Raw genomic sequence first — 26,462 nt, forward strand, 5'->3', positions numbered from 1 at the left:
CAGTCAAAGGCTTTGGCATAGTCAATAAAGCAGAAATAGATGTTTTTGGGAACTCTCTTGCTTTTTCCATGATCCAGCAGATGTTGGCAATTTGATCTCTGGTTCCTCTGCCTTTTCTAAAACCAGCTTGAACATCAGGAAGTTCACGGTTCACGTATTGCTGAAGCCTGGCTTGGAGAATTTGGAGCATTACTTTACTAGCGTGTGAGATGAGTGCAATTGTGCGGTAGTTTGAGCATTCTTTGGCATTGCCTTTCTTTGGGATTGGAATGAAAACTGACCTTTTCCAGTCCTGTGGCCACTGCTGAGTTTTCCAAATTTGCTGGCATATTGAGTGCAGCACTTCCACAGCATCATCTTTCAGGATTTGAAACAGCTCAACTGGAATTCCATCACCTCCACTAGCTTTGTTCATAGTGATGCTTTCTAAGGCCCACTTGACTTCACATTCCAGGATGTCTGGCTCTAGGTTAGTGATCACACCATCGTGATTATCTTGGTCGTGAAGATCTTTTTTGTACAGTTCTTCTGTGTATTCTCGCCCCCTCTTCTTAATATCTTCTGCTTCTGTTAGGTTCAGACTATTTCTGTCCTTTACTGAGCCCATCTTTGCATGAAATGTTCCCTTGGTGTTTCTAATTTTCTTGAAGAGATCTCTAGTCTTTCCCATTCTGTTATTTTCCTCTATTTCTTTGCATTGATTGCTGAGGAAGGCTTTCTTATCTCTTCTTGCTACTCTTTGGAACTCTGCATTCAGATGCTTGTATCTTTCCTTTTCTCCTTTGCTTTTCACTTCTCTTCTTTCCACAGCTATTTGTAAGGCCTCCCCAGACAGCCATTTTGCTTTTTTGCATTTCTTTTCCATGGGGATGGTCTTGATCCCTGTCTCCTGTACAATGTCACGAACCTCATTCCATAGTTCATCAGGCACTCTATCTATCAGATCTAGTCCCTTAAATCTATTTCTCACTTCTGCTGCATAATCATAAGGGATTTGATTTAGGTCACTCCTGAATGGTCTAGCAGTTTTCCCTACTTTCTTCAATTTGAGTCTGAATTTGGTAATAAGGAGTTCATGATCTGAGCCACAGTCAGCTCCCAGTCTTGTTTTTGTTGACTGTATAGAGCTTCTCCATCTTTGGCTGCAAAGAATATAATCAGTCTGATTTCGGTGTTGACCATCTGGTGATGTCCATGTGTAGAGTCTTCTCCTGTGTTGTTGGAAGAGGGTGTTTGCTATGACCAGTGCGTTCTCTTGGCCAAACTCTATTAGTCTTTGCCCTGCTTCATTCCACATTCCAAGGCCAAATTTGCCTGTTACTCCAGGTGTTTCTTGACTTCCTACTTTTGCATTCCAGTCCCCTATAATGAAAAGGACATCTTTTTTGGGTGTTAGTTCTAAAAGGTCTTGTAGGTCTTCATAAAACCGTTCAACTTCAGCTTCTTCAGTGTTACAGGTTGGGGCATAGGCTTGGATTACTGTGATATTGAATGGTTTGCCTTGGAAACAAACAGAGATCATTCTGTCATTTTTGAGATTGCATCCAAGTACTGCATTTCAGACTGTTTTGTTGACCATGATGGCTACTCCATTTCTTCTGAGGGATTCCTGCCTACAGTAGTAGATATAATCGTCATCTGAGTTAAATTCACCCATTCCAGTCCATTTTAGTTTGCTGATTCCTAGAATGTCGACGTTCACTCTTACCATCTCCTGTTTGACCACTTCCAATTTGCCTTGATTCGTGGACCTGACATTCCAGGTTCCTATGCAATATTGCTCTTTACAGCATCGGACCTTGCTTCTATCACCAGTCACATCCACAGCTGGGTATTGTTTTTGCTTTGGCTCTATCCCTTCATCCTTTCTGGAGTTATTTCTCCACTGATCTCCAGTAGCATATTGGGCACCTACTGACCTGGGGAGTTCCTCTTTCAGTATCCTATCATTTTGCCTTTTTATACTGTTCATGGGGTTCTCAAGGCAAGAATACCCCAAAGATAATGAAATACTTACTTCAGTTGGCCTTCCCAGGTGGTGCTAGTGGTAAGAACCCGCCTGCCAGTGCAGGAGATATAAGAGATATGGGTTCAGTCCCTGGGTCAGGAAGATTCCCTGGAGTAGGAAATGGCAACCCTCTCCAGTATTCTTGCCTGGAAAATTCCATGGACAGTGGAACATTCCAGGTTCCTATGCAATATTGCTCTTTACAGCATTGGACCTTGCTTCTATCACCAGTCACATCCACAGCTGGGTATTGTTTTTGCTTTGGCTCTATCCCTTCATCCTTTCTGGAGTTATTTCTCCACTGATCTCCAGTAGCATATTGGGCACCTACTGACCTGGGAGCCCACCCCTGGTGGGCTACAGTCCATAGCATCGCAATGAGTCAGACATGACTGACGCTACTTAGCACACACGAACGCAGGTATTCAATTAACAAAATATGTGTGGGTCTGTATGTCTAAAACTACAAAATGCTGATGAAAGAAATCAAAGGTTTGAAAACTGGAATGACAGCCTGTGTTTGTGGAATGGAAGCCACAAGAGAACAAATGCGTCATTTCTCCCTGAAATGATCCGTAGGCTTAATTCGGTCCCTATTAAAACTTAAGCAAGTTTTGTAGACAAGGACAAGCAGACTCTACAATTTAAATGAAGAGGCATGGCCCCAGAACACCAACAACAGTCTTGGCAAAGCGGAGAGTGGGTGGGGTCATGCCTGATATTAAGACCTAACATGCAGCAATCAGGAGGGTGCGGTGCTAGCAGAGGGGCAGATACACAGACCAACGGGACAGAGAGAGAACCAGACACAGTCCACACAAGCAAGCTCCACTGATTCCAGGGAACGTATAAAGTCCCAGAGAGAAAATAATTCCCTTCCGATTCACGCTGAGCTGATCACTCACAAAGCCAACTTGAGAAGTTCATTTCTATATTGGATATTGTATATGTCTTTCCTGCATTTTTAAAAAAATCTTGTACTAGTTTTAGGGAGCACTTAAAAAATAAGAAGCTTTTAATATTTGCATGATGGTTGCTTCTAATTTCCTACCAGCAGCGGTAATCCAACGCTTGTGACTTGCACTATAATTAGTTGCTTTGGAACTGATTTTTGTGTTCCAAACAGAGGACTAGAATAGCACATGGTGAGACAGCCGCAGGATCAAACACACTCTTAAAAATGCTTGTTTCATGTAAATGGCTTATTGTTTGAAACACAAAAAGTGAAAAGGCAATTCAGTGTTGTATTCTGAAATATGAAATAACATTTTCAAAGAATGACAATTTTCTTGAAAAACCTTTGAAAATATGTAGATTATATATAAAAATGGAGACTTGGGAGAAGCCTTGGAGATCATCCATGGAGCTATGATGTGCCTGATGAAAGCCTTGATTCCCAGAGAGCCAGGCCTGCCCCTGGCCCCGCGTATGAGCCAGGCCAGGCCTCAGAGCCACCTCCTCCAGGTCCAGTGTTGTCACCTGAGCTCAGAAGACAGCCTTCTGCGTGGAGGTGGTGTCCTTCCCAGTAATCACTATGTATGTGCCCGATTAGATGGTTTCCTAAAAGCTTTACAAAATGCAGATAAAAACCATTTCTTATCAGTCGAAAGTTCACCTCAACATTTTCAGATTTGAAGCTTAAAAAATAATTTTCACCGCAGAATATATTAGTTTCTCTCCTTCTTAGGACTCTTCTTGGGTGCTTCTCTGAGATATTGTCTCACAGGCGGGCTGCTCCCCTTCTCTGGGGAACGAGGGTGCTCCCTGTCCGGTAGATGTCAGACTTGGGTGTGTGATTTACTCTGGCTAATGGCAGTACGCAAAAGGGACATGGGTCACACCTACACCGAGGCTTTAAGCAACTGCACATTTCCTCCATCGCTTTTCTCTCTATTTTGGCAAAATTGACAGAGGCTGCTCCGTCGTCCTGCATTATAAATGGTGGGCCAGCCCTGCGAAGGGAAGGAGGTGACGATGTGAAGCGTGGCACTCTTGCCGCTGGTAGTGTGGCTTCAGAGTGACTTATGTGGCGCTATAACTTGGCCTGTCATAGAGTCTACAGGACTGGGTGCCAGGAGTGAGATACCGCTGCCTGGAGTCCTAAAACTGCGGCACTGGCTCCAGGGCCTGGGGGCTGCAGTGAGGGGACATCTGCTGGAGGCTGGAGGGAGGCACTTGGTACATAGTATACGTGAAAATCGCTCAGTCGCGTCCAACTCTTTGCGACCCCATGGACTATAGTCCATGGAATTCTCAAGGCCAGAATACTGGAGTGGGTAGTATTCCACTCCAGAGGCTCTTCCCAACCCAGGGATCAAATCCAGGTCTCCCTCATTGCAGGCAGATTCTTTACCAGCTGAACCACTAGGAAAGCCCAAGGTACGTGGTGTGTATGACAGTTGGTAAAACTGTCACTAACTTGTGAAGTAGATGGAGACCCAGGTTTGATTCCTGGGTTGGGAAGATCCCCTGGAGAAGGCAATGGCAACTCACTCCAGTATGCTTGCCTGGGAAATCCCATGGACAGAGGAGCCTGGCAGACTACAGTCCAGGGGTCTCAAGAGTTGGACACGAGCACCAATATCAAACCCTAATGAGCTGAGGTTTCGGGCCAGCAGAATGTAGAGTGTGATTTGGTGGCTGCTGTCTGCATGGGACAAGGCACCATGAAAGACACTCAGCGAAGAGCGACCTGGTGTACAAATAGGGATGAAAAGAAATAAGGAGATTCCAAAACACAGAAAGTTTACACATCTGAGTATAGAAATGACTCTCACCTCCAACCAGTAAAAGGTGAATCTGAAAAGGGCTCTGAATGACAAAAGCTGAACAAAGCACTGCCTTCCACAAATTAGCTATATGGCTCTGATGCCTACTGTTAACATCTCTGAAAGACTTAAGGTGACACCCATAAGTCCTTGCAGAGACTAATGTAGCTTTCTCCCAGTTCCTGATAAGCTTCAGGTACCTGCGTTGAAGTCCAGAGAGAGGGTGCATCTCCGTCTCGGTGGATTCTGGGTGTGTCTGTTGGTGCATGGAGCTGACTGAAGTCAGAGAGGGCTGGCTGTGTTTCTGAGCCCTGTGCCTCGGGTCTGTGCCGATAGAGACTGTGATTGCAAACCTTGGGCCCGGTGCCTTCGATAACCAAGAAACAGCCCAGGAAACATGCTCGTTTCTCCAAGGAAAAGAAATCCTTCAGTGCCTCTTACATGTAGCCAAGAAAGAGAGTGGAAAAGGAGGTCCCAGGAATGGAGAAAATGGCCACGGCGAACAGGCGACTGAGCAAGGTTCCTTTTCGAGGAGGCCTCTCAGCCCCTGCCAGTGAGAGATCAGAGCTGCGGCGGACCAGTGACACCGTGTGCCTCCCACTCTTGCTTCCCACACAGGGGTGCTCACTGTGGCCATCTCAGCCTGCCCTCCCCCCAGCCCCTGCCTGTCACACGTGCGGCATGGAAGGTAGACTCAGCTTCTTAGTTCTTTGGCCTCCAGATCAAGACCTGATATAAACACAATCCTGATGACCTACCACCTGGGACTTTGGATTGTCACTCTTGTCAAGGGGGAGGAAAGCAGTTGTGTGTGGTCAGAAGGGTGGACTGTGGTGGAAGGTTATTATTCAGACACACTGTTCTCCGTCCTTAGAGGAAGAGTGTGCTTCCTTGCCCATTGACTCAGATTTGGCCATATGACTTGATACCACCAATATGTGAACAGAAACGATATTTTTCACGGATGGGTAGAAGAGCCAACCATGGCTATCCATACTTTCTTCTTCCTCTGCCATAACAGCCGTCAGTGTTCCAGATGCAGGCTGGACTCTGTTCCTGAATAGCTCCAGCTGACCCAAGAGGGACATGCTGTATGAGCAAACAGTGAGCTCTTGTTTGTGTAAGCCTTTGAGCATGGCCTAGCCTGTCCTTACTGCACAGCAAAGGTGCAACTGTTTGTGTTGTCCATACTTGGGTATTTCTCCCTTGAAGATGAAACTAAATATCACATCTAACCCACTGACGAAGATCTGTGAGTCAATATCAAATGTTCTAGTTCAGTTCAGTTCAGTTCAGTCGCTCAGTCATGTTCTAACCTGCATAAATTTGGCATCTCACAAGGAGAACAGAGAGAATGAGGGAGAAGAAACATTTGAAGGTATAATGGCTGACAACTTTCCAAAACTGATTAAAGATATCAGTCTACATATCCCAAAAGTTCAACAAACCCTCAATACATTAAAAACAGATAGAAGTGCACACTGCTGCTGCTGCTGAGTCGCTTCAGTCGTGTCTGACTCTGTGCGACCCCATAGATGGCAGCCCACTAGGCTCTGCCATCCCTGGGATTCTCCAGGCAAGAGTACTGGAGTGGGTTGCCATTTCCTTCTCCCAGGCATGAAAGTGAAAAGTGAAAGTGAAGTTGCTCAGTTGTGTCCGACTCTTAGCGACCCCATGGACTCCAGCCTACCAGGCTCCTCCATCCATGGAATATTCCAGGCAAGAGTACTGGAGTGAGGTGCCTTCTCCGAAAAGTGCACATTAGGCACACTAAAGTCAAACTCATGGAAACCAAAGATAAAAAGAACCGTGAAAACTACCCAAGGGAAAACGAATCACAGCTGACTTTTTGTAGAAAGAGCAGAGACCAGGAGACAGTGGAACACAGATCCTTGCCGTGCTGGAAGGAAGTCAGTCTAGACGTCTAGGTCCAGAGAAGCGTCTTTCAAGCGTTAAGGCAAAATAGGGACAATTTGAGATCTACAAAATCTGGAAAATACGTGTCATAGACCTGCTCTATGAGAAATACTGTAAGAAGTCCTTTGGGATCAAGAGGAATGATACGTCATGAGACTCTGGATCTTCCTGAAGGAAGAAAGGGCACCAGAATGGGTGACTATCGAGGCAAATGTGAAGAACATTGCAGTCTTACACACACACACACACACACACACACACACACACACACACACATACACACCCCTGTATATATATGTGACTTCCCTGACGGCTCAGTGGTAAAGAATCAGCCTGTAATGCAAGAGACGTGACTTTGATCCCCGTGTCAAGAAGATTCCCTGGAGAAGGTGATGGATGCCCACTGTGGTATTCTTGCTTGAGAAATCCCATGGGCAGAGGAACCTGGTGGGCTACAGTCCATGGGGTTGCAAAGAGTCAGACGGCAATAAGCAACTCAACAACAGTAGCGATCTCTCGTTTATGCGTGCTTTTCAGCTGTCTCTCTGCTCATCTGTCTCTGGCTGTGCTGGGTCTTTGTTGATGCACTTGCGCTCTCTCTGGCTGCAGAGCATGGGGCTGCTCTTCCATGTGATGCGCAGGCTTCTGGCTGGGGAGGCTCCTCTCGTGGCAGAGCCCAGGAGCAGCTGTGGGTGCTCGGCTTCGGCAGTTGTGGCTCACAGGCCCGAGAGTACAGGCTTAGCAGCTGCGGTGCACAGACTTAGTTGTTCTGTGGAATCTTCCCAGACCGAGGGTCGAACCCATGTCTCTTGCACTGGCAGGCAGATCCCTACCGGCAAAGTCCCTGTATGTAGTTTGAATTCTTGAAAAGACAAGGTGTCTTTTTTTTTTTCAGTTTATAGCATAGAAGTAAAATGACAGGCACTTAAAAGCACAAAGGACGGGAAAGGGAGCGTACGGAATGATGCTGTTTTCAGGCTCTTACACGGCTGTGAAATACCATTGAAAGGCATGCTATGAACTTAAAGATATGGACTGTATACTGTAATTTCTAGGACAGCCTCTAAAACAATACCAGAAGAAGTATAACTTTAAAAGTCAATGGATTTTTTTGTTCTAGTTCTGTGAGAAATGGACAGCTACATGTAAAAAAAAATGAAATTAGGTCATTCTTTAACACCAAACACAAAAATAAGCTCGAGATGGACTAAAGGCCTAAATGTGAGACCAAACTATAAAACTCCTAGAGGAAAACATAGACAGAACACTCTCTGGCATAAATCAAAGCAATATTTTTATGCAGCCTGTCTCCCAGGATGGAAATAAAAACAGAAATAAATAAATGGAACCTACTTAAACTCAAAGCTTTTGCACAGCAAAGGAGACAATGAACAAAATGAAAAACAGCTCCTAGATTGGGCTGGAAAGTATTTGCAAATGATGTAGCTGACAAGGTGCTAGTCTCCAGAATTTACAAACAGCTCATCAAAACCAACAACCTAATCAACAAATGGGCAGAAGACCTGAATAAACATTTCTCCAAAAAGGACATACAGATGCCCAAAAGACACATGAAAAGACTTTCAAGACCGATAATTATTAGAGAAATACAAATCAAACTGCAGTGAGGTATCAGCCCACACCAGCCAGAATGGTTATCATCAAAGAATCCACGAACAGGAAATGCTGGAGAGGGTGTAGCGAGAAGGAAGCCCTCCTACACTGTTGGTGGGATGCGAATTGGTGCAGGCGCGATGGAGAACAGTATGGAGGTTCTTTAAAAAACTAGAAACGGAGCTACCGTATGATCCAGCAATCCCACAATCCTGGGCGTGTGCCCAGAGAAAATGGTGATGGAAAAGACGCGTGCACCCCAGCATTCGCCACAGCACTGTTCACAGCGGCCGAGGCACCGAAGCAGGCTGGGTGTCCGTCGACAAAGGGGTGGATAGAAAAGATGGCACAGACATACAATGGGGTGTCGCTCGGCCATTGAAAAGAATGGAATCAGGCCATTTGCAACAACACGGATGGACCTAGAGACTGTTGTACTCAGTGAAGTCAGACAGAGAAGGAGAAATGTTGTATGACGTACCTTCGTATGTGGAATCTAAAAAATGACGCAAATGGAACTTACAAAACAGAAAGAGACTCACAGGCTTAGAGAATGAGTTTATAGTTGCTGTGGGGTAGGGGTAGTTAGGGAGTTTGGGACGGACATGTACACACTGCTACATTTTAAATGGCTAACCAACAAGGACCTGCTGTGTAGCACAGGGAACTCGGCTCAATGTCACGTGGCAGCCTGGATGGGAGGGGAGTCTGGGGGAGGATGGACACGTGTATGTGTGTGGCTGAGTCCCTTTGCCGTTCACCTGAAACTGTCACGACACAGTTAATCGGCAATATGCCAATACAAAAAAAAAAAAATCAGTGGAGGCAGTGAAATTGGATATTAAAAAAATCTGTGATTCACCCAAAGGAATTCAAGGAAAGAGAGACAGAACAAAATGCAAAGAGTGTAAATGAAAATCACATACCAAGATGGGGAGCTGACAGCGCAGAACAAAGCGTGTCACCAGAAATGGAGAAAATTTCACAGTGATGAAAGGCTGACTCGCCAGGAAGACACAGCAGTCCTAAACTTGAATGCGCCTAATGAGGGAGCTTAAAAGTACCAGAAGCAGGGGCTTCCCTGCTGGCTCAGTGGCAAAGAATCTGCCGGCCAGTGCAGGGGACACGGCTTTGCAGTCTGATCCGGGAGGATCCTATGTGCCACGGAGCCAGGAAGCCCAAGCACCATGACTGCTGAGCCCACACTCTGGATCTCGTGGTGCAAAACCAGAGCCGCCAGCTTGGTGAAGACGGGCCCCACACCTGGGGGGTAGCCCTGACTCGGTGCAACTGGAGAACACCCCGCGCAGCAACAGAGACCCAGCACGGGACAGAAATAAACACGCGAAGCGAAATCGGACAGAACAAAAGGAAGAAAGAGAGTGAGCAGTTCACTCATCCACAGAAAGAGTCATTGCATTCCCCAAAAGGGGAGTTTGTTTTTAAATGGAAGCTTGATAAACACACAGTTAGGATGTCACATTGTGTCATCTGGATTATCGCTCTGTTCAGTTCAGCTCAGCTCAGTCGCTCAGGCGTGTCCGACTCTCTGCGACCCCATGAATCGCAGCACGCCAGGCCCCCCTGTCCATCACCATCTCCCGGAGTTCACTCAGACTCCCGTCCATCGAGTCGGTGATGCCATCCAGCCATCTCATCCTCGGTCGTCCCCTTCTCCTCCTGCCCCCAATCCCTCCCAGCATCAGAGTCTTTTCCAATGAGTCAACTCTTCGCATGAGGTGCCCAAAGCACTGGAGTTTCAGCTTTAGCGTCAGTCCTTCCAAAGAACACCCAGGGCTGGTCTCCTTCAGGATGGACTCGCTGGGTCTCCTTTCCGTCCACATGCTTATCTACGATTTTGATTCAAAACCCAATCATATTATATATGCTGTTTTGTAATCTGGCATACTTTTGTCTATTTCTTAAATAAACTTTCTGTTTTAGAGCAGTTTTAGGTGTACGTAAAAATGGCAAAGACAGTACAAAGGGTTCCCATATACCGCCCACCCAGCTCTCCTTGTTATTTACATCTCACTTTAGCACAGAGCCTTGGTCACAGCTAACGAACCCGCTGCTGATACATTATTAGACTCTGACGCTGGGAGGGATTGGGGGCAGGAGGAGAAGGGGACGACACAGGATGAGATGGCTGGATGGTATCACCGACTCGATGGACGTGAGTTTGAGTGAACTCCCAGAGTTGGTGATGGACAGGGAGGCCTGGCGTGCTGCGATTCATGGGGTCGCAAAGAGTTGGACATGGCTGAGCGACTGCGCTGAGCTGAACGGAGAGCCCATGCACCATTCCTCCTCCCTCCGTCCTTCCCTCCTGCCTGCCTCCTGCTCCAGGATCCGCCCTGCGTTCAGTCGCCCTGTCCGCTCAGGCTCCTCGGGGCTGTGAGGGGCCCTGACTTTGCTAGCTCTAGTGGCTGTGACGGTCTTCAGGAGAGTGGGTCGGCTGGGTGGTGGGATATGCTTCAGTGGGGTCTGTGTGATGCTTCTATCGTAGTTACACTGGGGATGCGGGTCCTGGGAAGGGGGACCACGGAGGTGGCGTGCTTCCTCACTGATCCCGGCCAAGCTTCATTCCAGCAGGGCCCACCGCTGCGGGTGCTGACCTTGACCACCTGCCCTGGGGGGCTGTCGGCCAGCTTGCTCTAAAGCCCCTCCTTCGGCCCCCTTTGAAAGCCAGTCACTAACCACAGCACACCCTTGTGGGGTCAGGCTCTGTCCTCCTGCCGACAGAGTGTCTACCGGGGTCGGGTAGGATGCTCCCCCCGCAGTTAGGAACGTTCCTCAGTCTCCTACTTATATCAGTATGAACGCATAGGCACTCATTCTGCTCTCTGGGTGAGACTCCAACACGACAGCCCTTTGTCATCAGATTATTCCGGTTTTGCTCAGTGGGAACTCTCTCACTGGGCTGCTGTGTCCCTTTAACTCCGCCTCTCCCACGCGCGCGCGTGTGTCTGTGTGTGGATGTATGCTAATTGCAACAATTTCCCAAGTGCCTTCCTAATAAATATCTTCACACCAAATCTATTTCCTTGGGACAAATTCCTGGAAGAGGATTTTGGGGGCCAGAGAGGACACGCACGTCTTAACGATGTGCACTCTGAGGGTGTGCTGGACGCTCCCTAAACGCCTTCCCAAAGGAGGTCGTCTGCCGTCAGATGCGCCGCAGAATGCCCTTCCCCCGGCACCTGTGCTAACAGCAAGTATTTCAGTTTTGTTTAATGTTTGCCAACTTGATAAGTTAAGCCTCTCATTAATTCACTTAGTTGTATTTGCCAAATTATGAATGGAAGCTGGACTTTCGTTTACTCATTGAACATTTCTTTTTCTTCGTGAATCACCTGTTCATATCATTTGCCCATTTATATCAGAATATTTTTAAATTTTTAAATATTTACTTATTTGCCCTCTCCGGGTCTTAGTTGCGATATGCAGGATCTCTAGCGGCGGCACTAATTTGCTGACCGGGGGTGGAGCCCTGGGCCCCTGCAGTGGGCCCTCAGAGTCTTAGTTACTGGACTCCAGAGAAGTCCCTTAGGATATTTTTTTCCTTATTCGCTTTCAGGAACTCTCTTTGTAACAAACGTATTGGCCCTTTGGCACTTATGAAACAAGTATTTCTCCCTGTTTTTTGATTGGTCTTTATGTTAATTATGCTTTATGTTCAAACATTTTGAATTTTATACCATAAAAAAATCTATCAGTCCTTTTATTGCTTGTCTTTGAACCAAAAGCTAATAGAGGGGGGAAAAGCATTAATCCAAAGGAAGGCCAGAAAGAAAAGAGAAGATAAAACAGGATAAATAAAAACAGTATAATAACACATCCAAAAAATATAAGTGATTAAATTAAATTTAAAAGACTGAACTTTCTATTTAAAAGAATGTAAAAGTCGCGCTGAACTGAAACCTCAAGCCCAACTATACACTGCTTGTGAAAGCGACAGTGTTAGTCAGTCAGTCGTGTCCGACTCTGCGACCCCACAGACTCCAGCCCGCCAGGCTCCGCTGTCCTTGGAATCCTCCAGGCAAGAATGCTGTGTGTAGCCATTGCTTTCTCCAGGGGATCTGCCTGACCCACGTCTCCTGCACTGCAGGTGTGTCCTTCACCATCTGAGCCACCAGTGAGATCCTACATGCTACTCACGAAAGACGCTGTTACTGTTCTAGTCACTAAGTCCTGTCTGACTCTGCAGCCCCATGGACTCCAGCCCGCCAGGCTCCGCTGTCCATGGGGTTTCCCAGGCGAGAACGCTGGATCAGCTGCCATTTCCTTCTCCCGGGGATTGAATTGTGTCTCCTGCACTGGCAGGCAGTTTCTTCACCACTGGACCACCAGGGAATCCCCGCAAAAGACATAGTTTATTTATTAATTTGTTCTAAAAATACGGTTGATGTACAATATTATATGTTATGCTAAGCCACTTCAGTCGTGTCCGACTCTGTGCAACCCCATAGACGGCAGCCCACCAGGCTCCCCCATCCCTGGGATTCTCCAGGCAAGAACACTGGAGTGCGGTGCCATTTCCCTCTCCAATGCATGAAAGTGAAAAGTGAAAGTGAAGTCGCTCAATGGTATCTGACTCTTAGCGACCCCATGGACTGCAGCCTTCCAGGCTCCTCTGTCCATAGGATTTTCCAGGCAAGAGCACTGGAGTGGGTGCCATCGCCTTCTCCGATCATATGCTATAGGTGTATAATATAGTGATTCACAGGCTTTAAAGGTTATGCTCCACTGATAGTCAGGATGGAATACTGGCTACGTCCCCCGTGCTGGGCAGCATGTCCTTGTAGTGTGTTTTAGACGTGATAGTTGGTGTTTCTTAATCTCCCGCCTCCATGCTTCCCCTCCCCCATTGCCCCTCCCCACTGGGAACCTCTAGCTTTTGATTTTGCAGTCTTTTAATATTCTCATCATGGTTAAGGACAACACGAACCACTGACATTTCCGACCATAATATGCTAGCACTTTTCCCACTTCCCAGACAGCGCTGTGATCTCAGGACCCTTTGACTCTCTTCACGCCTTCCTGCCTTTTGTGTTGTTCCTGATCATACATTCTACTTCTACATACAATTAAATCCCATACGATGATGATGCTATTGTCTTTTACCGTCAGCAATCGACAATCACAAAGTGTTCTCCAGCTCTGGTATGTGTTTTATCTTAAAGTCTCTGATATTTTCCACAAAGGCTTCCTTTGGTCAGTGTCTTCGGGAGGTATCTTTTCTTATCTTTTTACCATTGGCCCTCCTGGGTTTTCATGTTTATAGTGCATCTTTTGCAGGCCACATTTTAAAAATTTCAGTATTTCTGTATTTCTGGCTGTGCCGGCTGGTCTCCGTTGCGTCAAGGCTTTTCTGTGGTCGCGGTGAGCAGGGGCTGCTTGCTAGCTGCGATGTGGTCGCGGTGAGCAGGGGCGCATCCTAGCTGCAGTGTGCAGGCTGCTCCAGGGGCTTCTCTTGGTGCCGCGCATGGGCTCGAGGGCACATGGGCTTCAGTCACTGCTGCATGTGGGCTCCATGGTTGCAGCGTGAGGGCCCTAGAGCACAGGCTTAGCAGTCATGCCGCACGGGCTTACTTGCTCCATGGCGTGTGGAATCTTCTTGGACCAGGGTTTTAACCAGTGTCCCCTGCAATGGCAGGCAAATTCTTAACCTCTGGCCCACCAGGGTATTCCTATACGCAGTGTTTTCAAATGTAATCAGTTCTGACAATTTTTGTCTCTAACTTGGAGTGCCTTTCCCATTCACGCACAGTTGCTGACGCATTCGGGCATAAATCTCTCCTTTCACTATAGTTTTCTGTTTGTCCTACTTTTTCCATGCAGCTTTTTCTCTCTCGTTTTGCCTGTTTTTGGACTTACGTGTTTTTCAGTATTTCAGTTCTTGCTCTATTACCTTGTGAGTTATGTATCCTTTCACTATTCTTTTAGAAACTATTCTAGAGATTATGACAAGCATCCTTCACTTATAAAAAATGTGATATAAAGCTGCACTTTTACCACTTCTCAGGCTATATGGAACTTTAACTCCATTTATCTCCCATATGTTTTACGTCTACATATGTTTTGAACCACACAAAATATTACAATATGGTTTGTATAGTCAACATTCATTTTCAGTTCAGTCGCTCAGTCATGTCCAACTCTTTGCGACCCCATGGACTGCAGCACGCCAGGCCTCCCTGTCCATCACCAGCTCCCAGAGTTTACTCAAACTCATGTTCGTCGAGTCGGTGATGCCATCCAACCATGTCATCCTCTGTTGTCCCCTTCTCCTCCCGCCTTCAGGCTTTCCCAGCATCAGGGTCTGTTCCAACGAGTCAGGCCTTCTAAGCTTGCTTGTATATCCCATCCATCGACGCTTAGTCCTTTCCACGCCTCGGCGCTTGCGCGTGGAGCCGTTTTCCTTCCGTTTCACGTTCCTTTCAGTGCGAGTATTCAGGCGACAGATTGCGTCAGGCTTTGTCTGTCTGAAATGTTTTTTATTCTCCCTTTGGGAAGATTTACTGATTTACTTTTGGCTGTGCTGGGTCTTGGTTTCCGCCTCAGGCTTTCCTGGTTTCGCAAGCAGAGGCCACTCTTCGTGGAGGTTTGCGGGCTTCGGATTGCAGTGACTTCCCTTGTTGCCCGGCCTGGGCTCTTGAGCTCAGGCTTCAGTAGTTGCGGCTGGTAGGCTCAGTTGCCCCGCAGCATGTGGGATCTTCCTGGGCCAGGGGTCACACCGTGTCCCCTGCATTGGAAGGCCAATTCTTAGCCACTGGGCCCCCAGGGAAGTCCTTCCTACCTTTATTTCTGAGGAATATTTGTGCTGGAAGTGGAATGCTAGTTCCACAAGTTGTAAGGTTTGTTTCTGGTGTTTCTTAAGCATCTCTATGATTTCATTCCATTGATTTTATTAAGAAGTCATGGTTATTTGATTGCTGCTTCTTTGGAGGCGATCAGTCATTCATTCTAAGTGTTTTTAAGACTTTCTGTTTGTCTTGGTTTCAGCAGTTTTACATTACCCTTATATGTGGTTCTCTTTGGATCCGTCTTGCCTGTGGTTCCCTTTACCTCCAGTCTTGTCTTTCATCATCTCTGGAAATCTCTGTCATTATCTCTTTAAACATTGCGTCTCTCCTGCCTGTCTCCTCTCCTTCAGGGGCTGCGGTTACACCTGTGTTAGGACTTTTTGCTGTGCTCCGTGTTTCTCTCATAGCTCTTTTCTGTATTTTCCATCTTTTTTCTCTACATGTCTCAGGCTGGACATTTTATCTAAGCTTCAATTATTTTACCTACATTCCATCCATAATCTTCTCTATAGGCATAACCAATAGGCTGTTAAAGGTAAACCCTGCACCTGTGAGTTCCTATTTCTATTTACTGTACTTTTCAGTTGTTCCACCTGCCATTTAATTAATTTGTGTAGTTTTCCATTCTTCGCTCAATTTCTCAGCTTGTCACCTGTCTTAAACATATTAATCACAGTCAACTGATAACTGCGGCACCTATGTCTCCCATAGACCCGTTTCTATTGTCTCTCTCTTGGTTTTTAGTTATTTGATCTTGTTCCATGGAATGCCAGGTGATTTTTGATCAAATAGTGTGAACAAAAATGAGAGCTTACAGCTATGAAAAAAATGAGACGTTACAGCTATGAATAGTGTTATCTTCCTCAAAAGATGACTTTGTTTTGCTTCTGGCAGTTAGACTGGGGCCAGATGGCCTTAGTCCACCCCAAGATGGATCCTTTGGGAAGAAGGGCTTCAGTCTTTGTGAAAGCTAGTGAATTTCAAAGTCTCATTTTTCCCTGGAGCACCAAGGATCCTCTTTCTTGATAAGGCCTAAACCTCAAGTGTTTCTCCAGTCCCATAGACTTCAGGAAGCTGATATCAGCCTTTCAACTATCACTTGAAAAATATCACCAGCAAATCCTTCAGGGTGAGTCTGGCCCCAAACACCAAGCTTTCATTTCTACATGTCCCCTTCCCGAAGCCATAGTCTCCCAAGTTCTTATTGCCTCAGGGTTTTTCTTACTGTTCTCTCATGCCTTCAAACAGATGCTTTTTAACATTTTCTCCAGCATTTATAATTGTCCTACATGGAAACTGGTTTACAGCGTGCTAGTCCACCACTTCCAAAAGCAGATAGCTCTCCAGATTGTTTAAAAGTTATACATTTAAATTATGTATTTAAAGCATAAATTCTTATGCTTTTTGCCCTTAAGAATCATACCTGTTCATTTCTTTGCACATTCACTCACTGAGTACTTACTGAATATTTTCTATATTCCAGTCACTGTGTTAGGTGCTAGGGTAGACACTCACGTTCTCTTGCTCATCTTTTGATTACTTAGAACGGTCACCATCTGCAGCTCCCTTCTACTAAAGTGCGCGGTTCACCGTGCCTTTTTGTCCCCTCCCCACCCCGCTCCTGTGCTGATGCTGTTGAGTTTCTGTGCGCACTTACAGATCTCTCGCTTTCATTCGAGCTAATCTTTTCCGAGAAGAGAAAAGCCAGCGATAAATGTGCCGAGATATCGTATTCCCCAGTCCCTAACGGCAACTCCTGACGCTGTTTCTTTTATTATGGAATCCTGCCTCTGGAGTTTCCTCTGAGTGGCTTTGTATGGCAGACTCTCCCACCCATCCGTGTTTATCAGCTCCGTTTCCTGCAGTCCTTTCTGGAGCCCCACCTGTCCCAGCCTCACCTAACTGCCCCCTCTCTCGGCCTGGTGCACATCTGCCAGCCTGCGCTTCTCCTCGCTATCCTTTAGCGACCCTTCTGCCCCTCTCCCCTGTCTGATTCCCACTTCCTGCCTCCCTTTCTTGGGTTCCTCCTCTGTCTAGGTAGAACATAAAACCAAGACATTTGGGGAAACACCAAATGGAACACCAAGACACCAATTCTGGCTCTCTCAGAAATGGTGCATGGAAGGTTAACTTTTAGAGATCTTTCCTAAATGAAAATGTCTCACATTTGGTTGATAATTTGGCTGGGGATAGAAGTCTATGTTGGAGATGATTTTCCTTCCAACTTCTTTTTTTTTTTTTTCCCTTTTTCTGGCTGTGCCAGGTCTTAGCTGCCACACGGGAGGTCTTCACTGCAGCGTGGGGGAGTTTTAGTTGCAGCGTGACAAGTCTCAGCTGCAACATGTGGGATCTGGTTCTCTGACCAGGTCTGGAACCCAGGCCCTCTGCGTTTTAATCACTGGAGCACCAAGGAAGTCCCTTCCTTCCAGTTTCTGAAGGCAGTGTTTCCTTATAATATCTTGTGGGTATTTTTTTCACTTACCAGAAGTTTTTCTTCTTTATAGACCTTTCCCAAGGACTGTGTCTTGCAAAAAGTTATTATGTACAGCTCTCTACTAACTAACATGTAAGTGTTAATGATATGACTGGAAAATGTAAATTACTTGCGAGGATCCAACAAAAGGTAGAAAGCCCCAAACACCAATATCCTTTTCAGAGGGAACAGAAAAAGAAGAACTGCACCTCCACAAATTCCAAAAAGGAAAAAAAAAAAGTGCTTTCAAACCTCCAAAGGGATGGAGGATGGTGCCTGTGGTTTCAGCTGGTCCCCAGTCCTGGGAAGATGGACAGGCTCACTTCAGCCTGTGGCTGGACAGGTGGGCTGTTTCAGGAGGGCAGGGGCATCCTCTAGGAAAGTGGGTTGACTGGGTCAAAGGCAGGCCGCCAGCGTTGACTCCCTGCTCGTTTCTGTCCACTGTTCACAGCTGTGACCTCTAGGAACAACCTCGTCCCTGTTTCCTGTGGTTCCTGCTCCCTCCAGTCGTCACTGGACCTGGGTGCTTCTCTCAGCCCTGGGGTGGAATTCACAAGGCTGCCTCCCCTCAGGAAGCCACACCTCTTCTCTGGATAGCATTTGCTGGCCCTTCCCAGTTTGGGGGCAGTCCCCTTCCAGCAAGGAAACAAAAGGCAACAAGGAGTCCGTGTCCCTGGGCCATCCCATGTCTGTGGCCTCTGCTTGGAGGAGGCCATGAGCGTGCTGAGCCTCCTGGCTCAGCAGGCCTGGAGCTGCCAGCGGGTAAGGCACCTGGGGGAGTGTGGACGCTCTCCAGTGGTGCTGAAGCCGTCTGGCTCTTGCTGTAGCCGTGGGGGCCACCTGTGGCTGCCCCGGACACAGAGCCCTGGACCACAGCTCCCAAGAGGCACACTCAGTGGGGTCTCAGAAGGGAACACCGGGAAGCCAATTCCTTCCAGGGTCTGCTGTCCTTCTGCCCCTGGGCTGCCGACCGCTTCTGCTGGCCATGCCATGGGGTCCAGACTGGAGGCCTGTTCTGGCAGCCCTGCTGGAGGCAGCGAGGCTCTTTGGCCTCCCTTTCCCTGTGGAGTTCTGACTTATCTGCCCTCGCCCCTGAAGCAGGCCCTCGTGAGCTTCCTGCGCTCCTGGGTGCCCTGTCCACCCTGTCTCTGCCAGGCACTTGCAGGCCTGGCCGCAGTCTCTTCCCTGCTTCTCGGCTGCCCGGGGACAGCCTCTGGCATGGCTGGCATAGTCAAGCTTGGGTCTGACAAAGGATTTAGATAGAACTGTACTGACGTGATTTTTGTACAGATCTCATTTCATCTCTCTATTTCTCACCCTCGGGGCGGGAGCACACAGCTAACTTCCCTGAACTGGGGAGCCTCTGAGCTCTTGTGCTCCTGGCTTCTGGACCACCACGGGGACTGCATCCTCCGCCAAGGCCGAGGTGCACTTTGCTCCTCGCCCCGCATCCGAACCCTGGTCTTCCTGCCAGCATTCCCTTCCTGTCCGTCCTTTCTCTCTGTCGCAGTCTCTCTCATACACACACTTCTGTGCTCTTGATGCCCACTCCTTTGTTTTCATTTTCAAAATCTGGGTCTCATTATATAAACATTTCGAGTGTTTTGTTCTTCACGTGCTGTGCTGAGCTGAATGGTGGTCTCCAAAACAGATGCACATCCTGAGGCCTGGGACCAGTGCAGGTTCCTTGTGCAAAAAAGATCTCTGCTGCACGGTTACGTCAGCCATCTTGAGATTACCCTGGATTACTGCCTGGGCTCTGCCTGCCATCGTAGCTCAGTTCAGTCGCTCAGTCGCGTCCGACTCTTTGTGACCCCGTGGACTACAGCACGCAAGGCTTCCCTGTCCATCACTAACTCCTGGAGTTTACTCAAACTCATGTGCATTGAGTCGGTGACGCCATCCAACCATCTCATCCTCTGTCGTCCCCTTCTTCTCCTGCCTTCAGTCTTTCCCAGCATCAGGGTCTTTTCCAGTGAGTCAGCTCTTCGCATCAGGTAGCCAAAGTATTGGAGCTTCAGCTTCAGCATCAGTCCTTCCAATGAATATTCAGCACTGATTTCCTTTATGATTGACTGGTTGGATCTCCTTGTAGTCCTAGGGACTCTCAAGAGTTTTGTCCAACACCACAGTTCAAAAGCATCAATTTTTCGGCATTCAGCTTTCTTTATGATCCAACTCTCATATCCATACTTAACTACTGGAAAAAGCTACTACAGTCAAAAGCTTTGACTGGACAGATGTTTGTCAGCAAAGTAATGTCTCTGCTTTTTAATATGCTGTCTAGCTTGATCATAGCTTTTCTTCCAATATCTTTTAATTTCATGGCTGCAGTCACCATCTGCAGTGATTTTGGAGCCCCAGAAAATAAAGTCTGTCAGTGTTTCCATTGTTTCCCCATCTATTGGCCATGAAGTGATGTGACCAGAGGCTGTGGTCTTTGTTTTTTGAATGTTAAGTTTTAAGCCAGCTTTTTCACTCTGCTCTTTCACTTTCATTAAGAGGCTCTTTAGTTTCTCTTCACTTTTGGCTGTAAGGGTGATGTCATCTGCATATCTGAGAAACATTATTGATGTTTCTCCCAGCAATCTTGATTCCAGCTTATGCTTCATCCAGCCCAGCATTTCACATGATGTACTCTGCATGTAAGTTAAATAAGCACGGTAACAATGTAAAGCCCTGACGTACTCCTTTCCAAATTTGGAACCAGTCTGTTGTTCCATATCCAGTTCTAACTGTTGCTTCTTGACCTGCATACAGATTTCTCAGGAGGCAGGTAAGGTGGTCTGGTATTCCCATTCTTGAAGAATTTTCCAGTTTGTTGTGATCCAAAGGCTTTTGTGTAGCCAATAAAGCAGAACTAAATGTTTTTCTGGAACTCTCTTCCTTTTTCTATGATCCAACGGATGTTGACAATTTGACCTCTGGTTCCTCTGGCATTTCTAAATCCAACTTGAGCATCTGAAAGTTCTTAGTTCACATACCGTTGAAGCCTCGCTTGGAGAATTTTGAGCATTACTTTGCTAGCATGTGAGATGAGTGCAGTTGTGCGGTAGCTTGAACATTCTTTGGCATTGCCTTTCTTTGGGACTGGAATGAAAACTGGTCTTTTCCAGTCCTGTGGTCAATGGTGAGTTTTCCAAATTTGCTGGCATATTGAGTACAGCACTTTCGCAGCATCATCTTTTAGGACTTGAAATAGCTCAGCTGGAATTCCATCACGTCCACTAGCTTTGTTCATAGTGGTGCTTCCTAAGGCCCACTTGACTTCACATTCCAGGATGTCTGGCTCGAGGTGAGTGATCACACCGTCGTGATTATCCGGGTCGTGAAGATCTTTTGTGTACAGTTCTTCTGTGTATTCTTGCCACCTCTTCTTAATATCTTCTGCTTCTGTTAGGTCCATACTGTTTCTGTCCTTTATTTCGCCCATCTGCTTCCCTGCTGGCTCAGCTGGTAAAGAATCCGCCTGCAATGCAGGAGACCCCGGTTTGATTCCTGGGTCGGGAAGATCCACTGGAGAAGGGATAGGCTACCCACTCCAGTTTCCTTGGGCTTCCCTGGTGGCTCAGCTGGTAAAGAATCTGCCTGCAATGAGGGAGACCTGGGTTTGATCCCTGGGTTGGGAAGATCCCCTGGAGAAGGGAGTGCTACCCACTCCATTACTCTGGCCTGGAGACTTCCGTGGACTGTACAGTCCTTACGGTCACAGAGTCAGGCGCTACTGAGTAACTTTCACTTTCACTTTTGCATGAAATGTTCCCTTGGTGTCTCTAATTTTCTTGAAGAGATCTCTAGTCTTTCCCTTCTATTGTTTTCCTCTATTTCTTTGCACTGATCACTGAGGAAGGCTTTCTTATCTCTCCTTGCTATTCTTTGGAACTCTGCATTCAGATGGGTATATCTTTCCTTTTCTCCTTTGCCTTTCACTTCTCTTCTTTTCCCAGCTATTTATAAGGCCTCCCCAGACAACCATTTTGCCCTTTTGCATTTCTTTTTTCTTGGGGATGGTCTTGATCACTGCCTCCTGTACAATGACACAAACCTCCATCCATAGTTCTTCAGGTACTCTATCAGATCTAATCCCTTGAATCTATCTGTCATTCCACTGTATAATCATGAGGGATTTGATTTAGGTCATACCTGAATGGTCTGGGGGCTTCCCTCATAACTCAGTTGGTAAAGAATCCACCTGCAATGCAGGAGAACCTGGATCAGGAGATTCCTGGGTCAGGAAGACCCGCTGGAGAAGGGATAGGCTACCCACTTCAGTATACTTGGGCTTCCCTTGTGACTCAGCTGGTAAAGAATCTGCCTGCAATGTGGAAGACCTGAGTTCAATCCCTGGGTTGGGAAGATCTGCTGGAGAAGGGAACGGCTACTCACTCCAGTATTCTGGCCTGGAGAATCCATAGGGTCACAAAGAGTCAGACATGACTGACCAACTTTCACTTTCATTTTGAATAGTCTAGTGGTTTTCCCTACTTTCTTCAACTTAAGTCTGAATTTGACAATAAGGAGCTCATGATCAGAGCCACAGTCAGCTCCTGGTCTTGTTTTTGCTGACTCTGTAGAGCTTCTCCATCTTTGGCTGCAAAGAATATAATCAATCTGATTTCGGTGTTGACCATCCGGTGATGTCCATGTGTGGAGTCATCTCTTGTGTTGTTGAAAGAGGGTGTTTTCTATGACCAGTACGTTCTCTTGGCAAAACTCTGTTAGCCTTTGCCCTGCTTCATTTTGTACTCCAAGGCCAAACTTGCCTGTTACTCCAGGCATCTCGTGACTTCCTACTTCTGCATTTCAGTCCCCTATGATGACGGCGACATCTCTTTTTGGTGTTGGTTCTAGAAGATCTTGTAGGACCTCATAGAACTGTTCAACTTAAGATTCTTTGGCGTCAGTGGTTGGGGCATAGACTTGGATTACTGTGATATTGAATAGCTTGCCTTGGAAGCCAATGGAGATCTCTCTGTCATTTTTGAGACTGCACCCAAGTGCTGCATTTCAGACTCTTTTGTTGACTGTGAGGGCTACTCCATTTCTTCTGAGGGATTCCTGCCCGCAGTAGTAGATATAATGGTCATCTGAGTTAAATTCGCCCATTCCAGTCCATGTTAGTTCACTGATTCCTAGAATGTCGATGTTCATTCTTGCCATCTCCTGTTTGACCACTTCCAATTTACCTTGATTCATGGACCTAACATTCCAGGTTCCTATGCAACACTGCTCTTTACAGCATCGGACTTTACTTCCATCACCAGTCACATCCGCAACTGGCCATTGTTTCCACTCTGGCTCCATCCTTTCATCCTTTCTGGAGCTATTTCCCCACTCTTCTCCAGTGGCACATTGGGCACCTACTGACTGGGGAGCCCATCTTTCAGTGTCCTATCATTTTTGCCTTTTCATGCTGTCCATGGGGCTCTCAAGGCAGGAATGCTGAAGTGGCTTTCCATTCCCTTCTCCAGTGGCCCACGTTTGTCAGAACTCCCCACCGTGACCCGTCTGTCTAGGGTGGCCCCACACGGCACAGCTCATAGTTTCACTGAGTTAGACAAGGCTGTGGTCCATGTAGTCAGTTTGGTTAGTTTTCTGTGACTGTGGGTTTATTCTCTCTGCCCTCTGATGAAGGCAGGACTGTCACAGGGCCCTTGTGAGAGTGAGATGAGGGAGACTTGACACAGACCGAGGGGAGGAGGCCCTGGGACCACGGGACGGAGGCTACAGTGATGTGACTGCAGGCTGGAAGACACAGGGGCAGACCGTCCCCCGGAGCACTGGCAGGAGTGGGCCCTGCCAACTCCTTGATTTTGCCCAGTGGTACTGAGCTCAGACTTCTGACCCCCAGGAATGGGAGGGAATAAATATCACTCTCTTTAAGTCACAAAACTTGTGGCAGTTTGTTGCAGCAGCCACAGGAAGCTAATGCGTACGCCAGCCCTCTCCAAGGTTCTTTCGGGCTCCAGGTGTGCTAGTTTACAGGTCATCTGCTCTGTGCCTAGTTAGTAGTGGTCACTGCAACAGGAAAATGCAGTTAGTGAGAAATGTGTACTTTTTCCTGGTATGAAGTCCCAAAGAGTACAGGCGGCCTTGTTCTCTGCTGATGTGTCCAGGCATAAGCTATGGAGCCAGAGAATCGTGCTGTTCAAGAGGCCCCAGACTCTCCCCAAACTGGGCACTGGTAACGGAGACAGCGCTCGGGTCGGTGGATGAGGCATAGACTACAAACCAGGAGATCGAGACTTAGCAGCCTCATGTCTGAAAAGCTGTGTTAGTCCCAGGCAGTTGGATTTCAGGACAAGGACTATTATGAGGGACATTAAATAAAAGGGCCAATTCATCAAGAAAACGTAACCATTCTCCATAGGGTGCATCGAATCGGAGAAGTTTGGAATACATGAAGCAAACCTCATAGAAGTGAAATGAAAATCCACAGGAACAGCTGGAGATTTCAGCAGTACTTTCTCAATAATTGATAACAAGTGCAAGGAAAGGCAGAAAGTGTACGGAAGACTTGAGTAATGTGAGTGACCGCTGCAGAATATACTTCATTTTATGTGCACAATAAATCATTGATATGTTTGGCCACAGTACACGTCTTAAGAAATGTAAAAGGACTGAAGTCATAGAGACTGTATTCCCTAACCCAGTGAAGTTAAATTTGAACTGAAGAACAAAAATATGTATAGAAAATCCCCAGATATTTGCAAATAAAGATGATATTTCTAAATAACTCATTTGTTGTTGTTCAGCCACTCAGTCCTGTCTGACTCTGTGACCCCGTGGATGGCCGCACGCCAGGCCTCCCTGTCCTACACTATCTCCCTGAGCTTGCTCAAACTCATGTCCGCTGAGTCGGTGATGCCATCCAACCATCTCATCCTCTGTCGTCCCCTTCTCCCCCTGCCTTCAATCTTTCCCAGCATCAGGGTCTTTTCCAATGAGTCAGCGCTTCGCATCAGGTGGCCAGAGTATTGGAGCTTCAGCTTCAGCATCAGTCCTTCCAATGAATATTCAGGGTTGATTTCCTCACAGGTCAAAGAAAAAAGTCAGAAGGGAAATTAGAAAATATTTTGTGCTAAATGAAAATGAAAACACATGTCAGAAATTTGGGAGGCAACTCTGGAAGCACTTAGGAATTTATGACATTAAATGCTTAAAAATAGAAAATAAGAAAAGTCTAAAATAAACTCTCAAAGCTTCCAAGCTTTTACCTTAGGATGCCATAAAAATGAGAGTGACTTAAATCCTAAGCAAGTAGAATGGAGATAGGAGGAGCAGAAACCGACGTAACAGAAAGAGAAAGACAGTAGAGAAGATCAAGGAAGCCGAAAGGATATCTGAAAAGACGAACAAGGTTGAAGTTCTTAGACTGATTAAGAGAAAAAAAGAGGAAATCCACAAATTACAAATATCAGGAATGACATAAGGGAACATCAGAGAGCTTCCCCGGTGGCCCAGTGGTTAGGACTCCATGCTTCCAGTGCAGGGGCCACAGGTTTCATCCCTGGCTAGGGAAGTAAGATCCTGTAAGACAGGAGGTGCGTCCAGGGAAAAAAAGGTACGTCATTAGCATACTCTCTATAGGTGTTAAAAGCATAACGGGGGTGGGGGGCAGGCGGGGGGGGGCGGCGCAGAGCAGACAAGTGGACTAACTGTGAATGGTGGCGACTCACTGTCCAGAGAGCGGAGGCGGATCGCCACAGGGCCTTCCTCCTCGCCACCCTCACGCTGGGTGAGCCCAGCGGCAGGAAGTCTGGTCCCGCTGTCTTGGGGGCAGGGATGGGCGGGGGAGGCAGGAGACAGGCACACCCAGTGCAGTGTTTCAGAAATGCATCGAAATTCCCACTCAGCTCAACTTCTTTGCTTCTTTATTTGTCTGAAGGCACCCACCGCTCTTTCTTCCAACACGTGCTGTCTCCAGCGCCTCGTCATAGAGGGATCCACGTCTTAGAAGAAGTCAAAGCCAGTCTTGAATATTGGAGTCCTCCTGGCGTGGCTTCCTCCACGTCTTCCTCTTTGTCTGGCACTGGTCGGGAAGTTCTCATTTCCCTCAAATCTTCTGTGAATTTCTCTGGTGTGGGGGTCTGTTAACTCTTGAAGTTCTCCAGGACCCGTGTCTTGAGACCCCTCACCCCTGACCTGTTTTTCCAGCCCATCATTTCTTTCATGATTTCCTGGGTTGGCTCCACGGTAAAAGCCTATGGAGTCATACCCAATGTCTGGGCACAGTTTTCTCCAGCGGCAATTCACTGTTTGGGGCTTGATGGCTTTCGCGATCTGTCTGTAACAATGGTGGGGTCTTCGATGGTGTGATCCTTCCAGGCTGCCGTGATGTTCTCTCTACCAGGGTTCCCTTCCGTGGCATTGGCAGTCCTTTCCGTACAGCACCATGTACGATGCGCTTTAAAGGTCCTTATGGCCCCCCTGGGGAGGCCAGATAGAGACGTCATATCTGGGGGCAAGTAGGCCGCTTTGACACCTGCGGAGCTGAACCCATGAGTCCTGGGTGGCCAGGGGCATTGCCCACTATCAGAAGAACTTTACAGGGCAGCCTCTTACTGGCAAGATGTCTCCTGACCTCAGGAACAAAGCACTGATGGAACCAGTGCGGGAGAAGGGGTCTGGTTTGGCACGCCGTCTAAAGACTAGTAGCTGTGCCCATCTTCTCCCTTCAAGGCTGGGGGTCAGCAGCTTGATAGATGGGGGCAGTTCTGACCGTTAGCCCGACAGATCTCATGCAGAACGGGAGTCACCCCTCCCTTCCTGCCTTCACTCCTGCTCCTGCTTCTCTTCCTTTCTGATAAAAGCCTTTTGTGGCATTTTTTTTTCCCAGAATAGGACACTTTCATCTGCATTAAAAACCTGTT

At 47.2% G+C, this 26,462-nt stretch overlaps 1 protein-coding gene and 1 long non-coding RNA gene across 3 annotated transcripts in view; both read left to right on the forward strand.

Annotated features, from left to right (window-relative positions):
- Positions 1–26,462, forward strand: part of POLN (DNA polymerase nu) — a 161,244-nt gene that overhangs the window by 109,171 nt on the left and 25,611 nt on the right. The window lies entirely within an intron of this gene.
- LOC132659978 (uncharacterized) lies at positions 18,701–24,325 on the forward strand. Its single transcript, XR_009601109.1, has 2 exons — positions 18,701–20,884; positions 23,960–24,325. It is a non-coding gene; the product is annotated as an uncharacterized LOC132659978 (long non-coding RNA).

Source organism: Ovis aries, chromosome 6 (genome assembly GCF_016772045.2).
Source record: "Ovis aries strain OAR_USU_Benz2616 breed Rambouillet chromosome 6, ARS-UI_Ramb_v3.0, whole genome shotgun sequence".
NCBI lineage: Eukaryota > Metazoa > Chordata > Mammalia > Artiodactyla > Bovidae > Ovis > Ovis aries.